The following is a 10,602-nucleotide window of genomic DNA, read 5'->3' on the forward strand; positions in this document are numbered from 1 at the left end:
GTCCTAGATACCCCCACCCTCAAAAAGTATACAAAACTAATCCAAAAAGCTGTCCACTAGGATGAAGAGCCTCCGCTGATCGCCATCTCCCTCGGGCCACTATCCTCCGTAGAGTCTGCCTCAGATGCCGACATGACTTCCTCGGGAGAATCCACCTCGAGAAGTGGATCCTCATCACCCTCCAGAAAGTCAAGGGCATCCACAGCAGGCTCAGGAGGTAGCTCCTCCAGGTCCTCCTCAGGGTCTTCCTCAGATGACGTTACCTCGATCACTTGAACAGGCTCCACTAGGCGATATGGTGTAGGCGTGGGTAGTATCCACTCCACCGTGCGCTGAAGCGTCCGTGCAGGTTCATCTGGATGCACCAAAGAAGTGGCCGTGAATCGAATGGTGCCCCGAAATCGGCACCTCGTGTTGCCTTCGAGGGTCTCCCAAACTCCCTCTAGGCACTCCATCCCTACTCGATCACGGATTAGCTGCGCCGCCATCGCGATCTACAAGAAAGAAAAGAAAGGGGTAGACTCTTTCACAAGAATCTAACTGCGCTGCACACAATGCATCTCATAACCACTACATGACGTTAAAAGGAGTATCTTGAGGCTTTTCATCTCTGGTAATCGATTACACAACCTTGGTAATCGATTACCAGAGGCTAAACTTGAATTACACAGCCTCAGGACATGAAATATGCAATAATACACTGTGTAATCGATTACACATGCCTGGTAATCGATTACCAGTGACCCATTCCTCTGTGTAATCGATTACACAGGCTGGTAATCGATTACCAGAGGCTTCCATCAACTCCCAGTTCCCTTTTTAAGCCTGGTAATCGATTACACCCCTTGGTAATCGATTACCAGAGGCTTCCTGACCTCGTTTTCAAGCCTGGTAATCGATTACATCCCCTGGTAATCGATTACCAGAGACCATCTTAGCCCCCTGTCTTCATTTTTAAGCCTTGTAATCGATTACCCACCCTTGGTAATCGATTACCAGAGGCCATATCTCACATATTACACAAAATTCACAGCTGGCCAGCCACCACAAGCCTCCTTGCTTTGTGGTCTTGTTTTCCTTTTATCTGTTGACTGCCAGGAGCTCGCCTGCTTAGGTACATCACAGGTTCTCACTGACCGACTATGCCCGGGTTGGGTCGGGATTGGTCAAGCTTGGTTTTGGGCAATAGCACCCCACCTGACGTCCCCAAGGTCTCCTGACCCCCGCGACATATCTCCAGGTACCACTCTGTGGTCAACAATAAAAGCAGGAAGCTTCACCCTTCAACACTTCCTCATCTCAAGCTTGTAGGATTATGGGGTACCCATCACATGTGGTACTAGGTGGCGGTCGGGCGATGGTGCACAACAAGTTTTTCACATCCACAAAGCGCGCATAAACCCACCATCCCCTATTGCCCACCTCCATCTGAGCTCACGTACTCCCACGTAGCCCATATCCTCGTTTCTCTCAACACCGGGTCCCCATCAATCCTCTCAAGCTTCCACAACATCCAAGCAAAACAACATTCAAACAGCACAAGCTATCACAGCCAAGCAAAACAGAGCAAAGGCAGAAAACTCTGCTCAACACATCAACCAAAATCACAGCTTTTCTCACTTAAAGACCCCAGTAACAATTCCTTCGATCCAATTCTTTAACCGTTGGATCGACTCCAAATTTTTACTGGAAGTCTCTAGTACATAAGCCTACATTTTGACCGTTGGGATCTACTAGCGAACATCCAGAACTCATTCTGCACTGCTCTTTCCACAACCAGCAAATGCCTAGTATTTTTCTGCACTTGTGCAAAATCCTACTGCACAATTTCACAGCAAAAATCTGCACAAAATGCAGATTTCGAAAACCACACTTCCCTTCATCCAATCTTGCCCAAATCAAATCCTACAAGTCCCAAATCATGTATCAATCATGTCTAAACCAAGGTCAAGCTTCAATCCACAGCAACACAAAATCTAGGTGTCCAAAACCCCTCAATTCAATGGGTTTTCTAGGTTTGAAAAGTGAAATTTAGAATGAGGTAAATTTGAGGCAAACTCTCACCTCACACCAGTCCATAACATCCATTTAGACTTGTTCAAACTGGATTTACACCTAAAATCTCACCGAATCAAAATTTGACTCTTCAACACCCAAATTTGCCCTAGCAATGGCTCTTTGTTCACTTTGGTCATTTGTTTTTCTCTCTAGCTCAGCCTAACCTTTCTCACATGTTCTAAATGACATTTCAAGCTAGTATTAACTCACTATAACCTCCATTTACCACAGAATTCAGACTTAGCCTTCCAACTCTCAAAGTCTCACTCTTTTTCCACTCATAACATCACATTCTCACTTTCTAACCTTGGGTTAGTTCTACCCTTCATCTCTAACAGATTTCCATCAGCAATTTCAGCATATAAACATCACAAACATCATCACAAAAACCCTAAAACAGAATGGGTATGTCTAACTCACCCAAACATGGCAATTTCGACAAGCTTTCAACCAATGTCTTCACAAATAATCATCACACAGCAGAAAACTAACAAAACTACCCCTCATATCTCCCAAAACCCCTTACCCACGAAAATCAAGAGGGAAAGAAGTCCACCCAAACCTGGATTTTCGAAGTCCCACTCGTAGCCACGCACTTCACGATCCCGAAAATGCTCTCCTTTCACGATTTGGGGCAGAAACGGGCACTAAAGGTTGAAGCTTTGTATGGAGCTTTAATGGAGAATGAGGGAGGAAGAAAGGCAACGTGAGGGAGAGAGAAAGCTGTCTGAAAAAAAAGTGAGGGCTGAGTGAAGAGAGAGAAAAGCTTTTTGGTTTTAAATAAAAGGTTTTCCTCTTTTTTTTTTTTTTTATTATTATTCAAGCTCTGCCACATGTCCCTATTTGATTGGAGCAAAAAGGGCCCACTTTCTCTTTTTGACTGTGACCCATACTCAGTCACAAAAGTGAGAAAAATCTGACCTTTGAAACGCTAAAATCCTGCCTCGGTTTGCGTGTCGTTTCTCTGGTTCCAGTTTCTCGCGTTTCTCTGCGTCCGCCGGGGCCAGTTTTCGAAAGCAAGCAATATATATATCAAAACGCTCAGAATGAAACCCCGAGCGTGGTTTAGAGGTTGGTTTCGTTAAATTTTAAGTCGTACGCAAAACGATGATTTTTAACTAATTAATTAGGAATTAACCCATAACCTCCCAGTTATGGATTTCTCTCCCTTAATTAGCCTAACCCGCATATCTTGCCCCCCGCTATTCCTACTTCTACCAAGAACATATAGGCATATAAACTGAATAATACTTATATATAATCATTCAAAATACATCGTTTCCAAAAATTCCGGATAGAAATTTCCAGGATGTTACAACTATCATTAAATGCTTTTTTCTATTAAATTGTTCACTGTAATTAAATTATGTTAATTACATGTGTTGGATAAACAGGGAGCTATGGGACCGGCGAAACCTGCAGATAGGCTGGATCATGATGTCAATGATCCTCTATATCTGATGACATTGACCATCCCATAGTTTTTTCTTAAGCTGTTGTAGGTTATGTGGGATGCTACCGTGTTTGGGGTGTTTAATGACAACTTCCCCTTGTACATAAAGCATGACGATCTGTCTGAAATAGCACACGGTGACTAATGTTTCAACATCTTTGTTATACAGTTGTGGATTCTGTAAGTCAGATTACATTATTATTTATTACCTAACTTATTGTTTTAAATTCATACATAATTTACTTTATTTTAACAACAATAGGCATATGACTGAGACAAATATGCGAGCGGGGAATTCCGATGTGCATGGATTCCTCGAGCCACAGTCCATACAGAGATCTGGGCAATCACAATTTGAACCAAAAAATTATATTAAGAATTGGATGCAAAAATCAAAGAGGGATGTGTACCTAGCAGCCTACTTGAATGGGTAAGTTAAATTGAACAAACGAATTTAAATAATGTATAATAGTATAATAACCTATATTGGTCTCCAATGCAGTGCACATTGGCAAATGGTCATCATTTTGTCTAAGGAAAATGTTGTCATATGGTTTTGTTCGTTGCATAATAGGCTAGATAACTACCTCAAAGGAATAATTAACAGGTCAGTTCTATTTTTCAATACATTTGCATTAGCATTAGTCGGGAACATCAATATTTTAATTATACAATACGCATCCATGTTTGTATTCAATAGTGCTTTGAAAGGACTTGATCCATACAGTAAATCCAAGGCTACTGCTAGGTGGATTGTTGTTAAAGTAAGTCATTTAAACAATGCTTCTAGTTATATTTTAATATTGTGTAGACTAATTTGTACTTAACGTTCAATATCTAAATTTCATAATGTATTTAGAGTAATAGAAAAAAAGGAAGCACTGAGTATGGGTATTACGTGATGCAGTGGATGTCAACTATAATCTTAGGAAGTTTCAAGAATAATTGGGAAATGGTAATTGTTTAATTCAAACATATTTCATTCTGTTATGATTGGTATTATATTATTAACTTATGTTTTATTATATCATGCAGTATTTCAATGATGCTAGATCATTGGAACCAGAGAGATTGAAGGCGCTTCGCATCCAATGGGCAACCTATTATTTGAAAGTTAAAAATAAAACAATTAGTGTTTAGGCAATTTTGGAATTCTAGTTTAGTTACTTTACATTTTTTACAATTCATGTCTTCTTAACATTAAATATTCTTTTAATTCATAGTAAATAATAAATTTATGATGGAATTTATGGTAAAAACTGTTTCAAAACAGAATGAAAATTATATGTTGTGGTTCTACTTTTAAAATTTGAAGGTTAATTTTGGGGTTATTAAAAAAATAGACAGCATATTAAAAAAATCCTAAAAACTAACATTGGTTTTAACAAAAAGCCGATGTTGTATGTTAAATTAAATTGGTTCTTTAAGAAACTGATATCAAACTTCATCAATGACATCAATTTTTCCAAGAACCGATGTTGCTGTTAATAAAACAACATCGATTCTTACAAAAAACTGATGTATGTTATAAAAAAACAACATCAATTTTTATTAATAACCGATGTTGTTTTATTACCAACAACATCAGTTTTTACCAAAACCGATGTTAATATAGACATACAGCATTGATTTTTACTAAAAATCGATGTATTAACATCGGTTTTGGTAAAAACCGATGTTGATATGAAGATATATAACTTTTTTTTATAATTCTTATTATATAAGATCAGTCATTTAAATAACCGATGTTGTAATTTTATATTAACAACCGATGTTAACTGTATTACTTTCAACGTGGGTACTTTCAATATCAGTTAATAACCAATATGAAAAGTCCTTAATAACTAATGTTGAAACCCTATTTTTTAGTAGTGAAACTATGTAATCTTTGCACCTATTTGATATGATTCTTCCGCTTATATATATGCTTGGACACTCATGATGATCAAATATTATGTTTTGGTTTTCAATTTATCTTTTGGGTTTTCTTAAAGTGAAATTCTCTTTGGTAATTAATACTCAACAACTTGGTATTTTTTGTTCCCCGCATATTCATTGTAGAAAGTGAAAGTTGCTTTGTTATTTATTACATGGTGCCATTTTAAGTTGTTTGAACATGAATTCTAACTTTTCACTGTGAGATTGTGCTTGCTATAAGAAGTTAGAAGGGGGCTGTAAACAGTTTAAAATATAATTATATTTTACTTGTTCTGTTGTAAAAATAATGTGGGATATCACCAAGGAGCAACTTAAATAGATTTTTATCGTGCTATATCATAACTTTTTCTCTATGTAATTTTATGTGAAAACATTTTTTTTCTTATTTTTAAACTACACTCCCTCTTCCACATTTGACCATTACATTTTCCCTCCAATCATACGTACAATGCTAATGAAAATAGAAAAAAGAAAATAGAAATGAAGGTACTTAAATTTTCTTTACTAGGGGGTGTATAAATGATCTAAAACAATATCATATTAATCCTCCTTATACTTGGAACAAAATATTAAAAAAAATGCATTTAATTTAATATTTGAGAAACCTAAAATGTTTAACTATCTTCTACTTCTTATGATAAGTAGGAATTTAGTGGAAAGCTGGTTTTGGGGGATTTAGAATTATTCATAAATTATCTACTTTTACCTGAGATTTTGAAGCTTTGGAGGAGCCACCTGTCTCAATATTGCTCTGCCTTAGCCTTGCAGCATTCTTTAAACTTTTTATTGACTTTGATATTCATGAAGATTTTATAATTTGTTACTAAGTAGCCAATTTTATATGTTCCTTTGCAATGTAATTTGTCTTGTTAAAAATATGCCTATCTTAATTTATAGACCAACATTTTGGGACAAGAGGATCTCTCACAGGAGGTTAGCGGTGTTGGTTGAGCTCGCCAAGGCCGTCGGGCCTATGCCGTGTAAGATGTTGACTTCAAACAATTGGGTCATTTTGGAAATTGCTTCCGCTTGAAAAAGTAGTTTCTGTTTGGGTTTTATTGTTGAGTTTTTAAAATCAGATTATGTTAAAAACTACTTTGTTTAAATTAGTGAAATTTGATTTATCATGTTGTTGATTTACTTTGATGCCATTAATTGCTTCACCGGGGCAATTAACCACAAAGCCTTCAATGACTCTGAGAACTCAATTCTTTTTGCATAATGATCCCATGTGAATTTGTTGCTAGGAAATTATACATGCTCTCATAGGTGCTCGGTAGGCCTTTTAGTTATGCCCCTCTAATATAAAGGTATGTGTATTAGGTGCTTTTTTTTTGTTCCTTGTAATTGCTTTGTTTGATGTCTCAAAGCTATGCCAACTATGGTAGGGCAATTTATAGAGCTGCCAAAGTTCTTTTCACTAAATGATGAATTGAAGAAGCTTGATTGACATATTATTAGTTTGAAGATACTAGAGAATTAGAAGCATGAGATTGGAGTCTTTAAGGCTGTTGCAAAAACAAGGGTATAGAATTTGAATAGTTGTCTTATGTGTTTGATGTATGTCCTTGGTTATATGCAGGATGCATCCATGTTCTTTTAAAATATGTTTCCTTCTCCCAATTTTTAACAAACAAAATCTTATTCTCTAATTTTTAAGTTGGGATACAATTTTATGGACTTTTTCTGGTATTAAAGAATATCAATATCTGAAATTATCACATTACTTTGTGTAGATTAGCAGCTTGGAAATTAGATGTTCTTGCTTGCCTAGTCATCAATAAAGTCCCTTCACAGTTGACGTAAAAAACGGTAGCAAGGGATTAAAGGTCTGACAAGCTTCCCTGATTTTTAAATAATATTATTATTGATTACTAATATATATAGCTTGTCCACAGATGTGTGATATTTTAACTTAATTTTTGGTCACGCTTTTCCTAGATACTGGTATAACATAAGTCATAGTAGCTGCATCCTTTGACAAATGTCCCTCGTTCATTTATAAGACTGGCCAGTTGTGGCATTATGATGGTCAATTACATTTTATGATACACTGGAGTGGTGCTAATAAGAAAGAAAAAAGAGTACAACATTAAGATTAAACCACCCTTTGTGATTATGGAATTCTCTAATATTTGGAACTATTATGTTTGGAATGTTCCATTACAGTTGTATGATTCCATCTGCCATTGTTTGATCAACTGCCCCGGTCTCTGAGCTTTGTCACAGGGGAGGGTGTAGTTGGTGTTGGACAGGTCTGGTATCTACAAGTGATAGAGCAAAATAAGAATCTACTCTAAAACTTAAAATAAGCCACAAATAATATTATACTATATATGTATTTTTCATTTTTCTTGTCCACATGATACTCATGTAAACAATCGTGCTGAATCTTTGTTAAGGTTCTATTTAAATTTATTTTAAGTTTTAGAGTAGATGTCAGGGGGCAGTGGAACAACTACCGATAGTCAATTTTGTTATGATATACAACGTCTGCTAATAATGATGTGATTCCTGAATGCAGGGTCTTGTCACGACAGAAAGGAGCAATCTAGATCCAGCTGCAGTTACATTTGCCAAAAATCCAAGAGATCTTGAAAGGCTTTCAAAGGGTGCTAGTATAATTGAAGTAGTAAATGCCACAGGATTTGTTCAAGAAAAACTCCATTGACTTTCATGTTATTATTTTACATTTTTGTTATTGTATATAAACCATTATTTTTCTATAAGAAGATACTTAAATGATGCTAATATTAAAAGATAAATATTATGCATACTCATTGATATCCATGTTTCAATTGTTGATTCTAATGATCTTTAGGTTAAGAAGGTTAAGCCACATGTGCTCCTTGGATTGTCAGGAGTTGGTGGTGTTTTCAACGCAGAGGTAATTACCTTTCATATTACAATACATATACTCTTATTATGTTTTATTCCTCAACGAAGTATATTCCATTAAATGAAATAAACATGTTCGAAAAAGTCTCGTTTTGACATCATTGGGTTCTACATCCTTGATTTTATTGTAATTGGATTTCTTCATTTTAATGGTTGAGATTCAACTTAGGTGCTTAAGGCAATGAGAGAATCTGTTTCAACAAAACCTACTATCTTTGCAATGTCTAATCCCATCATATGGTAATTACCACTTAGTAATATAATTCATTGGTTTTGAAGTATCTTGTCTAATTCCTTAAGTTTACTTTTCCTGTAACTTCAAACCCTCTTTTGAATAGGACCCTGTTCCGTTGACAGATGCATTTGTTGCATTCTACAATGCTTCCTTGCTAGTATTTAGTTTGATCATTTTGCAATGCCTTGTGATTTTGGTTTTTCTTTGATTTTGGTTTCTCACTTTTTGTGGTTATTCCCTTCCGAGCTATGCGTGCTAATTATGATTCTAAGCACACACAAGCTAAGTAGTTTATTAATTTTGAATTTGGTAGAACATTTTATTAATATGCATGTGAATGGGATTATGCACTGTAAATGGTAGATATTTTAGAAAAGAAGATGCAATTATAATATTCTTTAGCAACTTTGACTAGTTAGTACCTTTTGATAAGGAAGATGGGATGCCATTATGATGTGCTTGCTAGCTCTTTGATAAAATGCTCCAGTTGAATCTTTTTGTATAAGATGTGGTTTTGGTGAGGTCGATAGTGTGCACTGTTAGAAATATCGTGTGCTTAATGTAATCAACTTAAGGAATTAGTTCCCTAAGCTAGTGATACAGAGTGAAGTATGACATTTTGACCAATTTGTTGGTTAGTAATTATTTGTGGATAAAAAGGTCGATAGTATTAATGTAACCAACACTTAGATATAACGTTTGTTTATGTTGCAGGGACTAGATAGTTTAACCTGTTGCACTACTCTGTCAAATGGAAGATCCATCATTTTTTGATCGGATGATCAATCATCGGAGAGCAACTTGCAAGTATGACTTCCTCTATTTGATGCTTATTTGAAAATTTTAGCACAGCAACTGTCAGTGTCACTTTGCTGTAACTAATTGATTTTTATTAATTATAGTATAAAACAATTAGTTATTTGACTAGAGAATTGTTCTATCATATCTATAAATCTATGGAAGCTAATTTTAAAACTTTGTATATTACTAATTAGATTCACTAGGGATTGACTATGGTAGCATAGTTTATTATTATTATGGAGACTTTTTGTCATGGACCTTTTCAAGCTAGCTGTTTATTATTATTCATTATCAGTAGAATTATATTTATTTAAATAAAGAAATAAGCATAAATGTACGTGCAAATATGCTTGGGTAGCTATAGTCAATTTCTAGCAATTTTTAATTTTTTTTAAAAGACATTTTAAGACAGTTCTTTGAAAAATCGTCTTAGATAGTCTACATTCTAAGATGGTTTTTGGAAAAACCGTCTTAAAATCCTTAATTTTTTTGATATATTTTTAAAAAAAGACATACTAAGACGGGTTTTAGACAAAATCGTCTTAAAAATCTTGTAAACTAAAATAGTTGGATAACCATCGTGGAAAGTGTTCACTTTCCACGACAGTGGCTTCAAAGATAGTTTTGGAACCGTTGTCGAATTTGTTTTGGAACCGACGTTGAAAGTCTTTATTCTAGTAGTGAGGGTTCTATTAAAATCATTGATGTCCCTCATGATTATTATCAGGTTTTGTTTACATTAGAGGAAAATTACAATCATGCTTTTCTTGATGGACCATGGATGATCACTGACCATTACATAATGGTATGGAGATGGAGACCCTTCTTCCATGCTAATACCAATATGGGGAGGAAGTTGGCAATATGGATACATAATCCTAAACTCCCAATTGAATTGTTCAATGATCAATTCCTTTAGCGATTAGGATCTATGTTAGGGGAGATGTTGAAGGTTGATAGTGTCACAACGGTCCAATCAAGAGGGAAGTTTGCTAGAATTTGTGTTGAACTGGATTTGGACCAACCCTTGTAGCCAAAGGTTATAGCGAGAGGATATTTACTGAGCATTTAGTATGAAGGTCTTCATGCTATCTACTTCAAATGTGGTTGCTATGGTCACAAAAGAGCCAATGTGTGTTCAGAATACCAAGGAAGTAGAAAATGTTGTGCCCAATGGTGTCAATGAAGAATCTATCGCACCAGAGAATGAAAAGATGGT

General features: G+C 35.7%; 1 long non-coding RNA gene across 1 annotated transcript; it reads left to right on the forward strand.

Moving 5' to 3' along the window:
* The first annotated feature begins 7,188 nt into the window (after positions 1-7,188).
* Positions 7,189-9,480, forward strand: LOC102663469 (uncharacterized). Its single transcript, XR_001388559.3, has 3 exons — positions 7,189-7,278; positions 7,974-8,336; positions 9,297-9,480. It is a non-coding gene; the product is annotated as an uncharacterized lncRNA (long non-coding RNA).
* Positions 9,481-10,602: the final 1,122 nt, after the last annotated feature.

The sequence above is a fragment of the Glycine max genome, chromosome 5 (genome assembly GCF_000004515.6).
Source record: "Glycine max cultivar Williams 82 chromosome 5, Glycine_max_v4.0, whole genome shotgun sequence".
Taxonomy (NCBI): Eukaryota; Viridiplantae; Streptophyta; class Magnoliopsida; order Fabales; family Fabaceae; genus Glycine; species Glycine max.